Raw genomic sequence first — 24033 nt, forward strand, 5'->3', positions numbered from 1 at the left:
ATTAAGGAAAAACTCAGTGCTTGATAGACAGCAACAGTATTCAAGTATTTTAACTTTCAGAGTAGGAGATTACAAAGCCCATTTCAGGAATAAACAGCAGTATTCACAACATAACTACAGTGCTTTCCAAACAGCTTCTTAGTCTTATTTATGCAACTTCCATTTGCATAAAGCAAGATATATAGTCATTCAGGAAAAAAGATCTAGCTTTATAATCAGGAAGTTCTGCTCATCAGAGCTAAATTAAAGGGAAAAGGTATTTGAGACAGAAGGATTAATGAGCGCATAGAATTATTTTTTTAGAAATAATCTATTATGGCTTTGTAGTACTACTTTTGGTATTGCTTTATGACTGTTAGAGGCCTAGAGATGTTATTTTGGCAGTTATTTATAGAAGGCTACCATAACCCCCAGCCACAGTCCTCAGAAACAGACATATTTCAAGAACAAGCCTTGGTTGATTCCTCAGTGAAGAGAGGTAAGTTCTGTATCCTGTGCTAAATTGGTATTTCCATGTAGAGCTTAGCAACAGGACCACAACCAGCAAATCCAGTTTTACTGTTTCTAATTTTGTGGAATCCGGTTAAAAAAAGGTATTTGCAGGTGAAAAAAAGAAGCTGTAAGAAGGAAATAACCCAAGTTTAAGAATTCAGTAGGCTATATGCTGATTTGGTACCTATTATATCCAGAGCACAGTAAGCAAGAAGTCTGTCATGAAAAAGTTTAAAACACTGCAGCTTGAGATTCAAATTCAAATATCTCCAATGAAATAATTTTCAAGATCTGGCATTGTCAGTAAAAACAGTGAATAGCTGAACATAATTGCCTATTCTTCTGAAAAGGGCCTATAGAAGTGAACAAAGGTGACAGGAAGGGAACAGGAGAAAAAGAAAAAAATCCTAAATGATGCAGTTTTACTGTGGGCCATAAGAAACCAGGTATATAAACTCATTATTATGCAAACCTCAGACATGATGCTAAAAGGCACATGTATATCATCCATACACCTCCACAGCACAGGAAATTAGTGATCAGGCCTCTGCTAGCTCAGATTCAGTCTTCTACACTACAATAATACAACCTAATATTGAAGGGTCACACTTAGCATGCCAGAAATACTTTAAATATTTCCAGGAATTGAGTAAGAATACAAGTTAGGCAGAAGAACTGCTCTCCATCCTAATCCCCACAGCACAGGAGTCAAAAGCATCTTTTGAAAGTTTTTCGTGTTCTTTCTACTAAGAGGTCCAACATAGCACCAAACTGCAAACACAAAGTAGACTTAATGACAAATGACTTTTACCTTCATTCGTTTTGGTTGGGTTGTTTTTTTTACCTTATGCTTAGGAACTTGAAAGAATCTAAGTAAAGCACAAAATACACAACCCCACAAAGTACAGTTGTTTGATGAACCTCTTAGATAGAAGTCCTGATGACTAAGTTAAAAAAGCTATGAACACTACTACTCAACATGTGAACTTTTCCTCTTCACAATTGTTTCTTCTTATTCAAACTCCTTAATCAAAGCCAGTATTCCCATAACAGAAAGTTTTAAAGCTTTTCAGTAAGATGCAACACCATCAATCTACAACTTCTTATACTTTAGAGCACAAAAAGATTTACAATGAAACAGAAAAAGCTTGAACTGCTGGAAATCATGCCAGCTTGCTGGTGTAGCCAAATCAGTCAAGTTAAGGAGATCTTAAGTTGTAGCATTCCCTTCAGAATAGCACTGCAAGAAACAATGCCCAGTGTTAACCAGGCTGAAAGCAGAGCAAGGGCCGAGCTCTACACCAAGGGGGTCCAGCTGAAGTCAGTCACAGGCAAATGTTGCTGTGCATTCTCTTTTTATTTCCTTGTATTCAAAAACCAAATTTAAAAAAAACCTCCCTACCATCAGAAACGAAGTGCATTTTTTGCATTTTCTAAAAGGAAGGAATAGTGTCCCCTTCTACACAAAGGTCAGCTGGTACTGGAAACTGTACTTATGTCAAACTTGCAGTCATACTACAAAATAGGTGCCACAGAACTCTTGTCTCACCTTGTGCTGATTAAAATGTGCATTCCAGTAGGTTCCATTCTGCAAGGAGCAGTGCTCACTTAGACCTCTGCTATGCACTTTAGCCAGGCACTTTCCCACCTAGGGCCAGAACATGGGCTTCTCCACACACCACCACCAGAGCCAACTGAACAAAACATCACACAGGCAGTCCTGGCCCTCCCTAAAGAAACTTTAGTTTAACACTGATCTGCCTGGGCATGCTGGTTTTGTCTCTTGTCAGACTTGAATTTACTCGAAGTGACTGCTATAGAGCTGTGTTCTGGATTTCTGTTGAACACGGCATTGATAATGGAGCACAGTGTTGATAATACAGATGTTTTTGTTATTGGTGAAAAGTGCTTAGAGCCAAGGCCTCCTCTGCTTTTTGTACTGTTAGTCATGCTGGTGAGGAGGCTTGAGGTGCATGGGAGGCTGGGACAAGAACCAGTCAGGAGAGGTGACCCAAACTGACCAAAGAGATATTACACAGACCACATGATTTCATGCTCAATATATTAAGTGGGAAGAAGGAGGAAGGGGAGGATATTTAGAGTGATGGTGTTTGTCTCTCCTGGAGAAGACTGAACACCTACCCAACCATGGGAAGCAGTTAATTCTTTGTTTTGCTTTGCTTGTACGCATGGCTTTTGCTTTTCTTATTACACTGTCTTTATCTCAACCCACAAGTTTTCCGGTTTTTACCCTTCCAAGTCCCTTTCCAATCCGACTGGTGGGGGAGTGAGCAAGCAGCTGCCTGATGCCTGATTGCTGGCTGGGATTAAACCATGACACAGGGTCAGCCAGACACTTTAAGCAGTCTGTGCTCAGAAGTTATGTAGCACAATGTGTTGTCATACACACGGCATTTTCAGCTGTGTAGAAGAATGAAATGACAACTGTTTTATCCTGTAAGGCATCTGTCAAGTCAAGATGATGTCCAGAGTTATCTTCTATATTGATACTTCTTGACTTAACTGCAATTCTTATTGTGTACTTGTTGCCATATGACTCTCAGTTTGCTTTTAAATAAAATGCAGCTTCATGATTCAGCTGTGACCTTTAGCATTGAAAACCAACTTAATTCTCACTGCAGGCCACACAACACCATGTGCCCAGTTAGTCCAGTAATGAAGAGGTATTTTCACAATTGCACCTTCCACATCCTAAAACAACAAGAGCCCAGAGGTTCCTAAATCTTAGGTGTTCTCATTCAGACTTGTCCCTCGACCTTTGAGCTCACTCCAAGCACTCTGCTTCCTCTTTCCCATCATCAGACACCTTCATTAAAAAAGTGCAACTCAGTAGAGACCAGCTCAATGTGCCAGTGCAGTCCTGCCAGATTTTAAGACAGTTTCCTCAACTACACTGCTTCTTCCTCACACTCACAATAACAAAAAGCTGCTGCAGCAATCCAGCTCCTCAAAACTGTACAGACTTATTGCCCTGAAGTCAGTATTAGGCAAAAGGAGGGGGGGAAGAAGGAAAAGACAGGAGGATGTTTATATACCTTGCAAGTTCAGAACATTTTCTTCCAGCAAGTTGCACATCTTGCCAACCAGAACCCAGAGTTCAGCATACATATCAGAAAATATTAAGCCTAAGACTTCAGATTTGGATTCCTTTACTTCAATGTAGACAACATTAATTTACTTGATCAGATGTTTCTATGATAAATATTGTCATTTAAGATAGAAACAACACTCTAAATATATAAGCATACAACACATTTAAGAGCTCAGACTTCATTTGTGACTAAACTGAAGAAATTACTACCTACAGTTTAGTAACTGCTGAATTGTTTCAGATTTACATCATTTTCAACTGATCTCAGCTGCACCTCATTTTTGCTCACTGTTCACAAGGTTCTCAATTAACTGCAAACATACACACCTCTTTACTTGCCTTACAAGCAAGCACTTCTAAGTACTCAATTACTACTTCTACTTCAATAGTTGACTTAAATTAAGATGACTTTTTAGTCTACAGAGTTGCTTTAAACTCAGTCTTCTGCAGCTGATTTTGACACAATCTTCTCCCTCCCTATACTCTCCAAATTCAAGAGTTATCCACTCATCCTCATTCTTTTTCCACTGAAGTCCTCACCTTAAACAGATTTTAAAGCTCCACCAGGGCAGAAGTTTGTCTTTTCAGTTTAGCAGCCTCTTGTCCCTTCTGCTTGTAGATGTGGCTCATGGAAGAATTTTAGGGAGTGGATGCAATAACATACTGAAAACTTGCTAGAAAAATTTTCTGCCACATGTCCTAAATTATCATCATCCTTCTCTTCTTCCTGACTGTAAATTTCTGTACACAAACAAGGGGAAAATACATTCTCCCATGAGCTGCAAGGTGCTGTAAGGCACATCAAGGTATATGCATTTCATCTGCATTCATACAAATCCTGAGTTATTCAGCTGCACTGAGCCTCAAGAAAATGACAAACTTTTCTTCTTTTAACATAGGAAGACCAAGCTAACACTTGATTTCCTTATCTGCTCCCATTTCTACCTTATCCCCATGAATAACCAGAAGTTGTCTTCATGATTCAAAGATGCCAGAGTGCACTGAGGCTTCCCTGCTGCACTGCATCTAATGACGTAGAACTCACATGGTGACTTTTATTAGAACGACTTCCTTTGATACAAAAACCACACAAAAATCATACTGGATCACATACTAGGCTTAACTGCATTCTTTTTGTATTTTCCTTCTCCAATGCTAGAGAACTAGAGAACTACACACACAGAACTGCATGCACAGACACCCAAATTACAGCAAATTCAGTACACACATGAAAATCTCCAGGATAAACAAGATTCTACAGCCTTCTAATGATGTAACATTACCTCACTGCCAAGAAGACAGACAAGCTAGTATCAAGGACACTTCTGGAAACAAGCATGTACAGTCATAAGGAAATAGATTTCTACAGCTCTGGCACAGAATTTCTACAGATTTATATAGCTGCATTACATTTGTCACTTCTCTTTGAAGACATTAATAAGGTATCAATGGGAAGACAAGCAGAGTTTTAACAGCCTTCAGAAGCAAACTCCTCTTCAGACCAGATGTCTTTTTGATGCAGAGTTCAACTAAGTACAAGAGTTAAATCAGAATTATGAAAAAAAGCCTTGGCTGGAAAGAATCTCTTGAGTGATATGGTCCAACCATCTGCTGAAAGCAGGACCTCAAATTACACTACACAGCTCTCATTCTGAGATGTGACAATTGCTAACCATATTGACAAAATAAACTGAGTCCTGAGCAAGAGGTGAATCACAAGAGCTACCCTGCACAAAGGGGAAAGGGAAAAAAAAAAATAAAATCACAAATTAAGGTATTAAAGCACCACCATACATAAAAGCATGCAAAGAAGACATTACCAGAATATCAGAAACTTTAAAAATTCATGCCATAGATGTCAGTTCAAGTAACCTGAGATCTCAGATCTGTGTAAGATTTACATGTACCCAATGACACACTCTTCATCCCTTCCAAGGACAACTGCTCTGAGAAAAGAGCTAACTATGGCCCAGCTCCCCACTACATTCACAAAAACCTCAGAAAAATCTCCCTCCCCTTCAGTTCTTCAACCAGTAACCTGGACTAAAAGGAAGAAGTAAGAAAAATGGGCATGTAAGCTACCAGCTTCAAAGGAGACCAGCCTCTGAAGATATTATAGATTAGGACCAGCTCATATGCCCATTTTTACACTAAGTAACTTTAGACAATATGTAAGCTCTTAGCCAGAGAATAATTTTCCAAGTTGCCAACAAAAAAGAGAAAAACTTCAGTAAAATAATTCTTCCTAGATTCATTTCGTGGAAGAGTTCTTTTTAATTCAGCTTCTCTGGTATCACTGGAGTGACTTCAACATAAAGAAAAAAAGTAAAATAAATCAGTCAAGGAACAGAAGTTATTTCCTGTTCCATTGACTTTACAACAGCCATCAGAAAATTAAGGCAAACTTTGGGCCTTGCTACATTAGAAGTCAGCTTTCCCTTTCCCTGGCTTTGAAGAGCTCAGCCCTTGCCTAGCCTTCTAGCCAAGACAGTGGCAGTGCTGAAGGCCACTTCGGCAGAAAAGCAAAATGAGTGGCTGAAAGGATGTAACCATTAGATAAGTTTTCAGACTGCACCTATGTATATATTGTCTAATGACAGAGACAACTGGGAAGAGAAAGTCTTAGTATGAAAGAAGAGGAGAGAAGAGCAAATAAGTCTACATTTGTGATCTACTACTGCTAATTGGAAGTTCAAATACTCATTATCTGCAACCAGAAGATTTACAAGTTCCCACAGGTGATAACACTGGAAACACCTCTGAAAAGATGCACAGCATTACTTGCTAGAGGAATACCCAGGCTGTCAAGATTATGTGATCCAAAAAATCATCTGTGCCATGACCCCAAGCAAGCAAAATAGCACAATTTACCTACTGACTTCTGACTACTGTCAAGTATTGTTTAAGAAAAAATCGAAATACATGTATCACATGTTTCAGTGTTGATAAGAACAGTTCTGTGAAAATGAGCTGCAGAAGCTGAATAGTCTCCCCTCCTTCAAGCAGGTCAATCAAATTTGAAGTCTAAGACTGCAGAGACCTTTCATTGAACCTGATACAGGAAAACAAAACTAAAAACTTCTTCAGGGACCTGGAAGAAGCATAAAAATTTGTTCCATTGAATTACAGAGAACTAACAACCATCATTCCTTTAGAAATAAAACAATAGATTGGCCTTTATGCCACAGCGTGAACCACAATAAGTCCTTCTGGGCTGTGAAAAGTTAAATTGGAATAGCAAATGGGACAATACAAATACTCAAAATTACCAGGAAGTACAGGTGCCACTGGCAGTCAACAATACAACTAACTCGTCAGCTGAAGAACCATAACTGAAGAAAAAAAATCACTGCATTTGTGCACTGAGAAATCAAAACCAGGTCTAAATCTTAACTGAAATCTTGCAAGGTGGTTGAGATGGCTACCTAACATCACAGTAGTAAAAGCCTTTACTCCTATAGTTCTTTTTTCCCTCTGGAAAAACAAACTGCAGTCTGAGGAGGAAAATTAAGGAAGCTGCATGAAACAAATATAATGGTCTCTTGAGGGCATCCCTCTACAGTTCTGCCACATCACTGCTTTCTATCTCTGTTCGTCAAGGACTGAAATATTACAATTTGTGTCACTCTTTGCACTGCACTTTGGTTCCCAAAACAACACATGCGTCAGTCAGATCTCTGATCCTCATCCAAAGGAGAAACTAGGAAAAACAAAGCATTTTTTTCTCTTGCTTCTCTATAGCTCTACATTATGTATTGAAAGTGCTGTCAACAGCAACTATTCCTCTTGTTTTTGAGTGCACGAGTAATGAAGAGTTAACGATAAAAATAACCTCCTAGGACATTTACTCACTACTTCATTCAAAGAATTTGCTCTTGTAAAAAAAAAAAATTCAAATATTGAAGTTGTTCTTCTCCAAATAAACCAAATTTGATACCTTTCCATGTCACTATCTGTAACATGTCCAAACTAGTTCAGTGACAAGTTCTCTAGTACATGGTTTGACCTGAATTTATTAACAAAAGGAAGGGAATTTTCTCACTGTGGCAGAGATCCAGGACTCAAAGCTTTAAGAAAGTATTTCCATATTTACAACACCTGTAGTTTCTCAGTCTAAATTCAGTGATCTATATTATTGTGCTTTTTAACCAGCTAACCGTTAAGCTCTGTTGCATAATTCAGTCAACTCTGCAGCAATTAAGGTTTTTACTATAGAGATAAAAAGATTATCAAAATCGTAAGAACGCAGAAACTCCTGAGTCAGTCTATATCAAGGAAAAGAATAGTCTGATCTGGATAGCTGCAAGCCAGCTCAGCTTAAGAAACAGCCCAGAAGTATTTAAGCCATGTCAGTAACACAAAAGATTTGTTAGACCACACAGAGAACAGGCACACACAAACATAGCAAATGTTTGCTGCAAAATACTGAACCAGGTTTCTTATCTTTGTTGACAGATCTCTTTCCCTTTTAGCACAGCAATGGGAAACAAAGAAAACGTGAGGAGCAAATACGTTCAAAGTTTCATCTTCTGTACACTTGTGTCACAGAGCTAAATTTTTCTGCCAAATCGGTCCTATAGCAAGAGCTTGACTTCACCCCAACAGGACCTTTCAAACTGTTACATACTGACAAAGTCCACACTATGAGGGCCTCAGGATGCAATTCTCCTACCAGGTGTTAATAGAAGTGTAGTTTCAACTTGTAATAACAATGAAAATAATAGTTATTTTCCTTTTTAAAAAATCAAACAAAACCAGCTCTCTCCAACAGAAAAGAACACATTTTCCAACAGTCAAATTCTGACCAAAATCATGCTGTTTGTACATAAAGCGAACTGATGTGAATTCTTCTTTCTTGCAGACTTTTAACTAAAAAACATCATAAGCAATACAAGAAAAAATCTTACCTGATCTTCATTTTCAGATTCTCTAGAAATCCTTGTTTAGTAGGGGCCAAAAGTCACTATCTGAACAGTGGTTTAAGCTTTCACTGATATAAATATAATAAAGTATAATAAAATTTTAAAACCCAAAACAACCACAAAACCACATTGTCCAGCAAGAATGAAGGAAAAGACTCTACCCAGAAGACAAGATTCACTTGCATGAGAAGCTTTATCTTCTGTGAGACAACATGGATCAAAGCACAGAATCCTCCATCAAGTACAGATCAGTGACACTGCCAGAAAACAAGGCAAGCTAGAAGCAGGTGGTCAAGGTAAGACCAAGTAAAACAGGTATGGCAAAGTTGGGAAAGGGGGCATTTATGACCAGAGATAAAAAGAAAAATAATCAGCTGAGTGATTTGTACAAATTTCAATTTAGTAGCTTATGTCAGTACTTCCACACAAGTGAACCAAGAAGTACTCAAAATCATTATCCACTCTCCATCTGCCCTGCCCAGTGTTTAATGCCCAGCTGCCTTTGAGCTGCATAGCTGCACTTTCTTACAACACCTACTCTGAATGCAGAGCCTACTGCTCAAACACCAAGCCTCTTCCCTATTCTAATACCATAGACCAGATGGTGCCTTATTTGCAGTTTGCCATTCACCTGCATCTGGCACACACAGCTCTTAAGCAAAAGCAAGTGCAACAGCACAAGACAAACAGTGATACAGTGCACAGCCATGTCCTACCTGCAGAGCCTGTTAGACAATACATGCCCCAGCTTCCAGCATGGAAGGTTTCCTGAGACCTGCCAAATTCCTAATCAACTTTTGCCAAGCTGTCTTAAATTACTGAGATACATATTATGCTCAGTGGCTAGTAAAACGTGGTTTGGTCACCCAAAGTCTAAAGTAACACAAGACTATCTCTGAAATCTCCTACACAATTAAAAGGGTAAAGGCAAAAACAAAAAAATAAAAAGCAAAGAACTTTAATCAGCCACTAGACTGAAGAAATTCAGAGACTAGATGCCACAGAAGTTACTGCTGGAAAAACACAAAAACCAGTTGACTTGTAGATGTGGATTAGAAAAGTGCCACAGATGAACTCAAAACTTCAGGTCTAAGGGCATTACAACATCAAGCTAAAGAATCAGAAGACTGGGTCTTCATTTTGATAATACTCAGCTTCAGCTCTAAACCAGTCTACAAAATTGTTTGATAATAGCAGCATGTCTTAAAGATAAAAACAAACTTCAAAAAATAACTTATGCTTCCAAGGCCAGATAGAAGGTACTCATCTGTTTTCTACTCACCTAGAAGGGTCCTCAGATTTTTGCATCTTCAAAATGTAATTTAGACAAGTTTGGGCCAATTCAGGAGGAATTCAGGAGTTTTTGTGTTGTTTTTCACTGATATCTAGCACTGATTCAGACTAATGCCTGTTGAGGCTCCCTTTCCCACACTGGCTCAAGAAGGTTATGCTGTTCTGAACAGAGACTTCATCCAAATGCTACACAGAAAAGGTCATAGGCCTAATGCATAGCAAGAGTCCTACGCCACATGACACAATCTGGGAAATGGTTTAATTGCAGTCATTGAGGAAGAAATCCAATTAAAACAGGTTAAGTTTCCGGCTTCCTCACTACTGGATCTGCATATGGATCTTTTGCTATCACAAGAAGACTGTAACAACAAATAAAGGGATTAAAACACTGAAGTTTTCTAAACTTGCCAATGCTCAACCCAACAGCATCTTGCAATTATACTAGACAGACATATTCTCTTGTCCAGAGAAAAATTTATACATTTACATTATATCTTAGAGTGATGTAATTAGGAGCAAGCTCCAATAGACATACCATATAACTGACACAGGCACAATTAAAGACATTTACCTTGTATGAAATCATGACCTAAACTGCCTACCAAATATCTGTATAAACAGAAGAATTTCTGTGTAAAGCTGAGCAAAACAAAGTTACAACCCAACAAACACCTGTTAAACACTAAGGATTAAGCTGACTTTAAACTGATCCTATGAATTGTAAAATCATGACTTTATAGTGCTCAGAGCTATTCTTTCATTAGCTCCCACAACTGCATTTAAGGAAGGTTCAAACTTTTACAGTCACAGAAGAAGTTGTCAGAAGCCAGAGCTTTATGAAGGAACAACTGTATGGCACACTTTTTTGACAAGTGTCTACTCCACTTTTACATCTCCGTAGTCCATACATAGAACAAGGGAATATTGTGAGAACAAGGCATTGTACATGATGCTGAACTTAAGCAAAACTGAATATTAGAACTCTTTGAAGTGCTGCTTAGCAGGACGCCAGACTTAGGCTTAGTTCTAAGCTAGACAAGCTTAAACATCACTGAATACACACAAAAAAAAGTCTGCTACAAATTCCTCTTCTCCTTCCTTTATGTGCAAGTGCCACTAGGACATTTTTCTGCTTTACCTCACCAAGATTTTTACCTCATCTTTCCCAGGCTACCCACACACACTCTCCTTGAACAAGAACTGTAACTATGCCCATATGTTACAGCTCACAAGACTAACAAGTTAACACTAATGAGGTTTTTCCTAGGGTCCTAGCATGGCCAGGTTTGTCAAAGTCTGAATTTCTTGTCAATAGTCAATCACTTCACAACTGGAAGAAAGGCTCCTTACTTTCTGCCAACAAAATGCTCCAAGAGGTACTGCCTAAGTCTGTTCAAGGCTTTTTGTTACCTTCCAGCTAAACTGCTGCTCTCTGATGAATACAGAATAGTATCAGAACAACACAATCTCTTCACCACCCTGAGACATTCATAAAAGAACAAGCAGAGCTGTAAGTTTTCTATAGCTGGATCAAAATGATTATTTGAGGAGCAGATATTACAATAGCTGGTTTGATAAGCCTTTGCTCTTGCAATTTGCTCTGTGACCCAATCAGAATATTCAAAGAGTTGTCTCCTATACTGGTGACCTTTCATCCAACACTAATGATTAACTATGCTTTATGAACCTACTGCCCCCCCAAACAACACATTACTCTTGGCCTTGTCTAGGACTGAAAAAGAATACGGTGAGGAAGAGATGAAACAAGACTGTGTTTCTTCTAAGTGTTTTGTGTATATATCAATGATCTAATACCTTGAAGCAAAGCAATGCTACACTCCTAAAATACATTTCTGCAAACATGAAAATAACCCCCTACTGTTAATATGACACTGAATTGGAAGCAAAGTTCACTCAATTCCCATGCACGATTTCTTGTCTTTCTGGCTTGTTTTCATGGTTTGGGTTTTTTTCTTTAAAGAATGTCCATAGGACACTCCAAAATTACTCCATATCATCCTCTTTACTCTCATCCTCTTATAAGCCATTTAATAAAATGCACCAGTAAGGAAGACAAAAAGGTATTTAACTGGAGAGGACAGCTTCATCATGGTGCAAGATAAAAATAACTCTTTACAACACTTTAGTAAAAAAAACACAGAGAATGGAGTGGCTTCAGGAAAAGATAAGAAAATATGAAGTAAAGAGGCTTGTAAAGAAAGGCAGAAAATGCCCACAAGTGAGCCCAGTTTCTTCCCTCCCCTCTGCACAGTATCCTACATATCAAATGTAAAAATGTATGGATTTCCTAAAGGCTGCAGCCTCTCACTCTTCTATCTGTTTTGCAAAACAAAGACACCCTGTTGGGAGCATGCACAGCCCCATCCCACATAAGATTAATGAGCAAAAAAAGCCTTCTAGTAATGCCAGTATCTTAAACCCCATTTCCCCATATCAAGTCTTGGAAATACATCTTTTCTCTCATCAACTACTGGGATGAGGTGCTAGGAGAGCACTCAACCAAAGATGCCAGATTAATTGCACTGATTTTGGATTAGTATTTTATGCTTTTCAAAATTTATTTGTATGTTTACTTTGAATTTAAAGGCTCCCCTGACAGATCAGTTTTGGGACATAGACATCATGTACTGCTATTTGAAAACAGCCTGATCTGTCCAATCCAAATATCTTCCACAGAATTAAAAGCTGATGAAAACATCACTCTGCAAACAAGCAGTTATCTATGAAAAGCTAATTGAAACTATTTCCTATTAAATGTCTATTTTGTTAGAAAGTGGAAGAGATAAAGCATCTAACATTGCATTTTCAAAACAAAGGTCTAGAGTTGTTTTTTCTTATATCAAGGGCAGAACACGCCTCTAGCATATTACTAACATAGTAATATTTATGGTATTAAAGAGTTGCATGATAAGAGTCTGAGAGTTTCAGAAGCACTTTTCATTTTCAAGAAAAACATTTCAAAGGTGCCATCATAGCCTGTGTTCTATAATGGATACTTTTTCAATTGACAGCATAAACATTCTGTACATATTCAAGCATGGCAGACATTCTGAGCAAAACACCTATTTGTTTTTTAAGGTTTTTTTGTAACCCCATTAATTCTAAGCTTAGTGGTGATTACATGTCCTTATGCTCTTCATACAATATTTAACTCACTACTGAAGTTACAGCACAGACTAGGGAGAGAAAACAAACAGGCCAGAGTTGAGGGCATCAGAGCCATGAGTCTGCACTATGCAGCTGCTCAGCTAAGCTCCATTGTATTTCCCAAAGAATACGAAGTACTGATGGAAGCTAAAAATCCCAACTACATTTCTTGGGAGACATCCTAGTGAGTATGGTCACCTAGATGTTAACAGGAAGGCAAGTTATTTGCTCTAATCCAAAGCTACATGGAAGTCTGGTGTACTACACAGAAGGTAGTTTCCAACTACTACATGTATTTATCCAAAGTTCCACACACCTCAGAGGGTATGGGGATAGAGTACAATCATTAGCTTCACTATTATGCCAGTGCAGACTATTTTCATGTTAAAATTCAGCACATGAATCTTAGGGACTTGATCAAAAACATAGATTGCATCTGTACAAGTTGACATAGACAATTAAGAACCTGACACTTTGATCTATAATCAACTGCCACAAGTTAAACTTTTCAAATTCTGATGAAGCAACTCGAAAATTATATCAGCTTCTCCTCCACTCTCCCACCACAAGCACTACTCCAGTCTATTCAAGTACAAAGAACAAAACTATTTAAAAGATAGCCAGTCATAAATTTATATTTTCAAGTTATTCCCACTTCAAAGCACCAACCTTCCCAACAAGAGAACAAACATACCCCAAGAGTAAATGCAATTCTGGTTTGTTATCATAACCTGGAATACTATTGAGTAATAATAAACTACACTGCTTTTGGATGCATCGAAGCTAAACTTAGACATTTAAATCATTAAATTCTACCATAGGTTGAGCTGCTGCTTCTTGCTGCCACAGGTCTGGACTTGCACTAGTCACATCCTGCATTTGATGCTGTCAACAGAAAGCCCAAACCTTTCTGAAGTAGGCTTTTTAACCACCGTAGAGCATACATACAAAGCAAGGATAGGGCTTCACAAGCCCCGATTCAGCTATGTCTCACAGTTAGGTGAAAATTTGAGGAAATACAGTAGCTTGCATCTCCTCTGCTTGTCACACTGACCTCTGAGCAGCATTCCTGAATCCATAGGCACAAAACTCTGGGTTCTTGAATTCCTTGACTCAGTTGTTCAAAGCTTAGGCATGGCAGGTTAACATCTTTAGAATGCCTTCCCTTAAGGGACAGAAGCACACAGATTCCCACAAGAGCAACTATCTTTCCTGTAACATTTATGACAACACAGCTGGAATCAATGGTGCAAAAACTGAACACTTGTACATACTTTAGCACTTCACTTTTTCTCCTCCTTAAGTTAACCTGTAGCTGGCAACTAGGTATTTTACACATTTTTTATTTAAAGTCCTTCAACCTAAAGCAGTACAAAAAGTACAGCAAGGAAGAATCATCTCTTTGCTTTAAAAAACAAACTGTTGAAAGAAATACCCTTAGTGCTGACTGTATTTCCAGGAACAGACCTCCTTTCCTGAGAAACAAAGTCTATTTTTTTCAAGTACTTTTCACAGGACAGCCTACCTTCCTTCCCCTATGTCAGTAGTGCCTTGACATTATATTTGTTTACTCCATGAACTTACGTAGATAGACATTCTCATTGAGCCAAAGTTCCAAAGTTTAGCAAAAAAGTACTCTTTGATGAGTACTACAGCTTCCACCTGGTGGGCTTCAAAGCTTTGTTAGCAAACACACTTGAGTAAGAATATTCTACCATTCAGACATAGCTGGACTTAAAACATTCACAGCCACTCTGAATGCACAGTCAGTGGCCCAAGTTGTTTTGAAAAACAACTGAAAAACATTGTCTCTGTAAGCTGTGGAGAGCTGTTAAAAATGTTAAACATTTTTAACACTTGAAGGCAGGCAATAATATTTAACTTGTAATGATATTAAATCTTGAAGTCATACTTCAGTAATGACAGGACATCAACAGACTCCAGAAGCAAAAGATTTTGTTTTTCGACAGCAGAACTCTGGACACTTGTTACTATTTCCTGGCTCACAGAAGAGAGGTCATTCATCATTTTATTTCTGTTTTGTTAAACCCAAGACTATTTAAATTGCTGTTAAGAAGCATCCAAGATTGCATCACTGCATAAGTTTAACAGAAAGTGTTTGTGATGATGGAAGACTATTGCCCATAGAAGAAAGCTATGAACTAAGATGAAAGCTTTATTATTACACCTTTACTAATTTTTAAATAACTACACAGGTGACATGGTTATCTAAACACAGAGCTGTTCCCTCAAAACTCCCCTTTTTCCAAAGTTAACAAAACTTTCAAGTCCCTTTCCTTTCCTCTGTCCCTCTCCCAAAATAGTAAGGATATATCAAAATATGGAACAGTAGATTATTCTAAAGAGACACTTGCAATGCTGTGAAGTACAACATTACCACTCAGTATGCAGATACTGTACTTCAGTACTGAACCCAAAAAGCATTACTGTAAGCCAAACCCTATCAGCTGACTTAAGCATTAGTGCCTACATGTTCCAGTTCCTCCCAGAGTGATGCTGGAGGGGAATGGGAGAGGTGGTGTGGAAGAGGAACCAATGCTTAGGTGTATACACCATGAACGAGTAACTGAGAATTCTCAGTGCTTTTGTCCAACTAGTGTTTATCTGGAATACTCTATCCCATCACAGTGGGCCTTTGTCAAGAGACATGAACTCCAGCTGAAAACTAGAAGGGTGATCTTAAAGAAGTTAACTAATAAAACCTGTATTATTTACCCTGGCAACCAGGTTGTAAATACTTTCAGTAAATGCTAAGAGTAAAACACCAACAGAAGAAAATAAAGAAAGGATAGTATTGATACAGTTAACAGGCAAACAGTTAAACTTTTTAGATGATCCTAAATTTTGAGACATGACATGCTGAAAGAATACCCCAGGAGAACTGGAGAATTAAAAAGTCAAGTATGAGGTTTTTTACTAAGCCTACTCCCAGAGTCTTCACTGTCCTTAGAGACAACTAACATGTTCTGTTGTCCTACTACGCCCACCAGAGAGAGGAGATGCTCATGCTGCTCAGGTACAAAAATCTCTTTAAAGTCTCAGTTCCTACAAAAAGCTAGTCCCCTTCCTTTGGCTCTTCTGGCTAAGGAAGTAACCACCACACCATTTTTGCTATCATAACAGCCATTCTTTTTCTCAGAAGTCCTAAGTAGGAAAAGACACTGCAAAGAAGCCAACACCTCTATTACGTACAATTGGTGAAGCTTTTCCTGTCCTTCTTGCCCATGGTACCTACCACCAAACCTCTTATGACTGAAGAGAGAAAACTTGTCCCCACACCTTCTCCTGGGAAAGAGGAGGCAGAAGACAGCCCTCCACAAAGCAAGTTATTGCAGTAAGCAGCAAGTTCTAGGATTTAAAAATAAAAAACCACAAACCATATACCACACTTTTGGATAGGGTTAGTCTGTGCAGAGGTTGTTTATCCAGCTTGATCCTTCTATTGCTGTGTCACTCTGTGCCCATATGTTCATGTTTGATATCTGCCACATGGTGGGGGGGGCTGCGGGGGAGGAGAAGGGGGGGGGGGAAACTTGCCAAAGTTAATATATTCCAAATACCAAACCAGTTATTCCATTTGTGGAAAGAGCTCCATGGAGAACTAGCAGACAAAAACATAGGACTCCTATGAAAGTGCAACAGAGAAATTTTGAAATTGAGTTGCTAACATTTAATTCAGCTGATGTTTCAGAAGACGTTACAGGACAGAGAAAGTCAAAATACTACGTGAACTCTGCTGTCATATCAATCAGCACTATCACCTGCTATCTGATTTTAATTAGCCATCTTACTGAGCTTACTTTCCAAATAGCCTGACATCACTTTGGTGAAGGAAATCAGTACTGCAAATCTGTGAGTCTAACGAAGAAAGCAGTTCTTAGCTGAAGGGGAACACCTTTTAATTTAAAACACAGTGTACAATTTGGTGATGCAGAGTGATCTACATGGCTTATTTCTGATGAAAGTTTTTAAGATGCTCCAACACCACTAAAACAGGATTAAAATTAATTCAATTAAAATTAATTAAGTAAAATAGTAGCACAGATGAATCCTAATAGGGTTTCCAGTAATTGCAAGGGAGATGTGAAACTGCAACAAACAGATGCCACAAACAGAAGCAACACTAGTTGAGCACAGGCAGATTGCTGAGAACAGGTTGAGGGAGTCGACAGTGTTCCTGGTAACACTACAGGTACTACCAGCAAGAATCACAGCTAACATTCAAGTGTGAGATCTCAATCTGATATAAACCTGAGATTTCATCTGCATAAAATACATTAATTAAGAAGTTTTGAAAAACAGATGATACAACTGTTTATCCATTGACTTGTTATTTAATAGGAATCTACTTTATTTAAAACTAGTTTTAACTGCTTTTGGCTAAGTCTGTGACAGAGGAAAAGCACGCAGAGAATACACTTTAGTCCAGGAAAACTCTGGAAGCCATGAAGTATAGCAACAAGTATGGTCACTGCATTTTACTTTGAAAGTGACAGATTGAGATTACTTTGCCTGTCACTTCAGTGGAGTCTCACAGGCAACTTTACATTTAGTTTAAGTGTATTCCCAAAAATTAACTCATCACTACATTTCTCTTTACCTCAAGTTTTTAAATATAAAGTTCTCAGGTTCTAGCTTACTTGACTTCTTCTCCATAAAGCATAATAAAGTTGGAATTTTCAATGCCCATTCTGTTTCAACTCCAGTTTGATTTGGACAGTATGTCAAAAAGCTCTAAACTATTAAAAAAAGTATGGCCATAGTGCTCAAATATTTGAACAGTAACAGAAGGCATTAAAGTGGTACCATTCCTTCACACTGTAAATTTCACAAAATTAATTCTTTCTTCACAGCTAATCTGAAGAGAGCTCAGTTTCCACACACTCCATGGAGATTTAAATGTGCAGACTGAGGTGTGCAGTGGCATTTCCCTTGACACACTTCTTCCAATTCTAGCTACAAGGTGCTGGTGAAAGTTCTGAGGGGCTGTCAGTCAGGTATTGAGCAAGGCTATGCTCATTTACAAGTCTACAAATATACAGCAGAACTCCATCAACTTAAGAGCTGCCATACAGGAAATTCGATAAACATGTATTTCCTATCTTACTTTTGGCAAAGGAATATATCTGTTCTTCTGCCAAGCTTCTTGTAACTGAGTAAGGGAGTAAAACTAACTTCTTTAATCCACAATCTTATAGTATAATACAAGTCTTAATATTTATTACCAGTCTTTTATTGTAGAATATTATCTGCTAAATACAACAGGTAGAATACTACCAGAGTAGGATATGGCAGCATCCATTGGCATCGCATAAACTTCAGAAACACTGTGCAATAGACTGCAGCAGATCTTTAAAGCACAAGCTGTAACACTTGGAATTGTGGCTTAAAGTTTGCTGAATTTATGCAGCTTCCGCCCCCTTTCATTAAATGAGATTCAGCCGAAATTGTGCTTTCTCCAGCCATTTAACTTAAATATCTCATATGTACCTACCTAGCTATGTAGCTGCTTCTCAGGTGCTGTTCACTCAGGCTTATTGCACAGCTTATGTCTGCTGTCCTTGTTCAGCTGAGCCATTTCCTACCTTCCCCTCGCCCCTGTACAATGGGCGAGCTCCTCAAGCCATCACACCTGAAACAACTGCAAAGCTCAAGACAAGTGAAGTTTTAAGAAATTACAGTTTGCAGTCAGTAACTTGATTATAAATAAAGTGTATACTCAAAGCAGAAGAAAATACTCACTCTCTAAAGAAGGCAGAGTTCCAAGTTTAAATTCAGCATACAGCCTATTAATATGCACCCTCAGTTACTTTCTTCATTTATTCTCTTTAAATGCACAGCCACATCTCACCTGTGATCAGAAGATTCAGTTACACTGCACACACCTTCCAGGACAGGACACTCCCTACACTGAATAAGCTAATTACATAAGGGATTTGACATTAGAAGACACAGAACATTATTAATTTGGATAACATGCCATCCTCTAGCCCTGACACTAACCACATCTTACACTATTACCTTGTCCAAAAAAACAGATCTACCACATATCCCACAAAGGCATATATAATGTAAAGAGAGCTTCTCTTCACTAACTGCAGGAGCTAAGGTAAGTAACTAATCATTATACCAGTATCAAGGACACGTAATTCAAGTCCCTTGAGGAATGGGTGGGATGCAGGAGTGTGTTTTCCCTTTTCTTTAGGGCTGGAAGGAAGGCATGGGGGATATCAGAGTCCACCCTGACTAGTGTTACTATGCATTGTTTCCATCTTGGTTTTTAGTGCCTCAACTCATTTATGTTGCTACTAAAAAACTCAGTGTTTTCAACTCAGAAGATACCATACAAGAGTGTATTTTTGATTTCCACACTTATTTACCTGTACTTTTACATCTAAGCAGTCTTGGGCTAGAGCAAAGGTACAGAACAGACTTCAAGCACATGAAGCCCATGTACAGAAAGATCATTTATCCTACCCAGAGTTGGTAAGACAAATTATCAGAAGCTCAAAGTAAGGCAAGTAAGACAGAAGACAGATATGGCGAAAAATGAGGGAGAACAAAACAGCATACATGCTTTCTAAAAGCAAACATAGCTAAATCTACACCTAGTGACCTTGGGGCATGAGTTTGTCACAGACCTATTTTTCCTAATAGTTTTACTATTAAAAGCTACACCTGAAAAATCAAGGTAAAAAATTAGGTACTGCTCTGCATTAATAAAAATTGGAATTAACCATGCTTCAAACAGCCAGCCACAAAACTGAAGGAGGTGCATGCACACTGCTAGTATTAAGTCTAATGCTCATCTCAGGGCTTGACAGCTTCCTGAAAGTTTAACACTTCTGTCCCCAAAAAAACATAGACACATCAGAAAACAAAGAACACGTTTGTGTTCTTTATTACCAGCTTTGCAAAAGTCAAGCAACTATTTGCCCTTCTTTACACTGTTTAGTTATTTGGACTTCATGCAAAACTACACAAGTTGTCAGCAACAAGATGTTCTAAAAGCAGAATAAATGTGAAATACACCTTGTCTTCCAAATCTTAAAGCCATCTTATTCAAAAAGTACCAGGGACGTCAGCTTCCATTTTGAAACACCAAATTGCTCCCTACAACCCAAGGTTCACATTCCAGACGATGACTCAGACCCTTTCATACCTTTTATGAAGGTCAGATCACTGCAGTTCAGCATGTGCACTTTAGTGTGGACACTATCAAAGCAAATCATTCAGAAAACACTTGAGAAAATGGGATTTCATTCCCAGTCCACGAGCCAGCCTAGTATTGCTACAAACTGATAGAATCATTGCAGTTTCTTCTCCACACACATCTTCGTATGTTTGTGAAGTTTTTCTTTCTTCTTTCTTATCACTCAAGAAAATGCAGCTCTTTTTATCAGGTTGTAATCAATGAAAAACTATTCCATGGCAGAAGTCGTCAAATGTGAGAAGGGCCAAGTAACTTCCTGAGGTCCTTTCCAAACAGGCTCACTGTATGAATCCTAACAAGGGAGGCTTTTCTGGAGCAACTGAGGCTTGAACATCATTGCTAGTATTTCTCATGTATCTCAAATACTGAAGTCCACTATTAAACTATCATTATTAACTTTTTTGATAATACATCTAAGTTTTCCATTTCTGCTATATGAAAATAATAGTTCCATTTTTGCTTCCAGAGTTGACCACCTACTGCTCTTAGGGCAGTTTGCTGCCATATTTGTACCAAGTACCTTCATGAGTCAAGTTAGACTGGGAATAGTCTTTCAAGACAAGCCTCATCAGAGACAAGGAGAGTAAACAGATTGGTTCTGTCTACTCGAACCCTGGCTGCCAGACAGAATTGATGGGGAATATGGCTGTGTATTTACACAGTTGGACTCTACCAACTTGATGGCAGGATTAGGAGAACAATTCCTCCTCAAAATGAACTTCGTACTAAAGCAACCATTTCTGGTATCCAAAAGCAGGCAGGAGAAGCCAGCTGACTTAGCCCTGTCCTCCACAGACACTGTACATTTGATAAGTAGCTAAAATTTCTTTATTTACAGAAGATAGTTTTAAAGCATGAATTCAGCAAGAGTTTTGTTAAAAAAAGCAATCCTGAGACGGTGGCTACATACAATAAATTTTTTCATTATTGCTCACCACTGAGAACTCTGAAAGTAGTTTTGCTCCTTGAGAAACTCTTTATTTCATACAAATTGAAAAAAAAATATCAGTAGGAAAAACCTTAATATGACTTTGTTTTGCAGTTACCAACATCATGTCCTAAGCTGAAACTGAGCTGTGGAAACTCTCAACAAGTGGTTGCTCCACATACTGCCATAAATCTGTTGTGATACTATGTAGTGATTAAAATGTTAAGAGCACATTTAAAATACTGCTTCTTCAAAAAACTAAGCATACTCACCCAAAGCTAATACGTTACTCTACCAAAAAAAAAAAAAAAAAATATATATATATATATCCAAGGTACTACTACCTTCAGAGTCAGTACTGACTGGGGCAGTGACACCTTGATGACAAAAGCATAACAGAGTCAAAGTGCTTTTTAGGGAGTGTTACTCATTTGACATGTGATGAACAGGACACTGAGCATCAAAATGGCCAAAGGAAGATCCCAGAAACATTCTGGGTTAAGTTTTTTCCAATGCCATAGTTCACCATGTTGTACAACTTTGGTATTTGATTATACTTTGTCACAATAATTTAGCCTCAGTGTGACAAAAGACAGGTCCATGATCTAAAGTGTTCTCCATGATGCTTACCAACTAGTTTATTAGAAAACATAGCATAGCCTATAAATACAAGATTAGCACAGACAGCTGTAGATTAATTTAGTGGAAATTAGGTACAAACATGTAATTTTACTTACTAACTTTTCTACTTCTGCTTCAGCTTCATCATTTGGAAATAAAAGGAATTTAGTCAGGTTATGTTTCTGGACTGCTGCAGAGTAAGTAATTGTACTTATCAGGGATGTAAGGATCCACATGGAAATTCATCATGTCTCCTCTGATGGCATTACAGAAAAACATATTTTTACTACACTGTTTCAGAAGGAATAGTGTTGTTGTCACTTATAGCTTTAGGCCTCAAATTTAGGAATGATTTTATAAGAACAAGTTTTCATTAGTTTTTTTTTTTTTTTCCTAATATTTACACTCTGGGTTTGAAGACAGTCAAAATACAACATAAAAAGAAAACTAAAAAAAAAAAAACAAAACAGAACAACACAACAACTTGGGCATAATTCCTGATTAAGAATGAAGCTTTTTACTGGGAAGACAAAAAATATTTCCCCTAATGGTCACTTTGACCTGAAAAACTTTTGCAAGACATCAAAAGACTCCATTTTCATAAGCTCTTACTCAACAGGTTGCACTCCTATTGAAGTAGATCTGCTATATTAATAAGCAGTAATGTCACACTGTGGATGACCTACAATCTTTCTACTACCAGCTAAGACATGTGTAGGTTCCTACCTATGAAACCATCTGGAGACTGAAGACTTAAAGGTTGTTAATTCAAGTTTACTACTCTCATTTGTCTCAGAAAGACCCTAAGAATGGGGAAAAAAATCTGATTACCTATATTTCTACCACAACAATAAGAAACACCAGACAATAAAAAAATTAAAAATACCTTTGCATTTAAGATCAAAAGAACTGAGCTACTCACAATCAGCTGCATTTTACAAATATAGAAACTATTACAAGTTAAAGACACATAGATTGCCAAAAACTTTAAGCATTATTTACAGAATTTATTCACCAGACCACTGTTTTTAAACTTTAGTTCAAATATAACATATTTTGTTAAAATATCAGCTGCAAAAACTGAAATACTAATATTTTCATAAATACATTTAACACCTATTGATATTTATTAAGTAGGCTACCAAACAATAGAAAGCTATAGTTACTATTCCAATGCTTTCATGTCCACTACATGAAACTTCGTGTCCACTTTTACATACATAAAACTTGTTTAAAAACTTTTAGCTTAATGAAAATCTTAATAAATCTCAGAAACTTCAGAAATCAAATATAAAAAAAAGAAAAAAACCAACAAAAAAAACCCCCACCAAACCCTGTATAATTAGAACTCTAGTTTTGGGAGTGGAAGAGGGAAAACTGAAGAGACTATACCAGAGATAAACAGAAATAATCACAGCAATGCTTTCTAGCTTTTCAAGTCTTATAAAAGTATATCCACTGTGTCAGTTCCAACAATAAAATCTTGAAAAATTAATAAAAGTGCTCAGAATTCTTCTTTCTCATTATGATAGATGTACTTCAAATTTATCAGCTGGTAACTACTCAACTCCTCTTTATGACAGCCTTTAAAGCACCAGAAAGCTCAAAATTCATATTACACACAACACAAACTGTGGAAGTTACTCTGTCTGAGCAAAGTTTTGCATTACAGTGTTCGAAGCTCTTAATCAATGTTATTTCTGCTGAACAAGGCAGGAAGAAAAAAAAAAAACAACAACCTGAACAGTCTGTTTAGGGAGAAAAGAAAAAAGATTTAAAATAAAATTATTACTGGATTCTATATATAATAAAAACACTCCCAAAACAAACTACACTCTCTCTGAAAGCGTTCCTAAGTTCCACGCCAGACTTACAGAATAAATTTAGGCCAGTACCAAGCACTCATTTCTTCCCCGTGTGTAAATGCGACACAATCAGGCCTCACATGCAGGCCTCTCTCTCCAACACAGGCAGGACCTTTGTTCGATACGTCGATGTTTTTCCCCCAAAGCCCTTGACATAACTTTCCATTCTTTCCCCTATTATTTTCCGGTTCCCCGTCTAGACTTTGGGACTCCCGAGCCGTGCAAGCCCCCGCCTGCCGGAGAGCCCGTGCACTCGGAAGGGGGAAGGGGGAACAATAAAAAAGTTGGACACAGGAAGACGGGCCTGCAGGTCTGGCGAGAGCCCCGGCCTCGGTTCCTTCCCTTTCCCGGATCACCGGGGCAGCAGCCGGGAGCCCCAGTGCCACCAGCCCCCCCCA

The 24033-nt window shown here is 38.1% G+C and overlaps 1 protein-coding gene across 5 annotated transcripts in view; it reads right to left on the reverse strand.

The window, feature by feature from the left end:
• Window positions 1-24033, reverse strand: part of TRIP12 (thyroid hormone receptor interactor 12) — a 78301-nt gene that overhangs the window by 53128 nt on the left and 1140 nt on the right. The window lies entirely within an intron of this gene.

This window comes from Sturnus vulgaris, chromosome 10 (genome assembly GCF_052056855.1).
Source record: "Sturnus vulgaris isolate bStuVul1 chromosome 10, bStuVul1.hap1, whole genome shotgun sequence".
In the NCBI taxonomy this organism is placed as follows: domain Eukaryota; kingdom Metazoa; phylum Chordata; class Aves; order Passeriformes; family Sturnidae; genus Sturnus; species Sturnus vulgaris.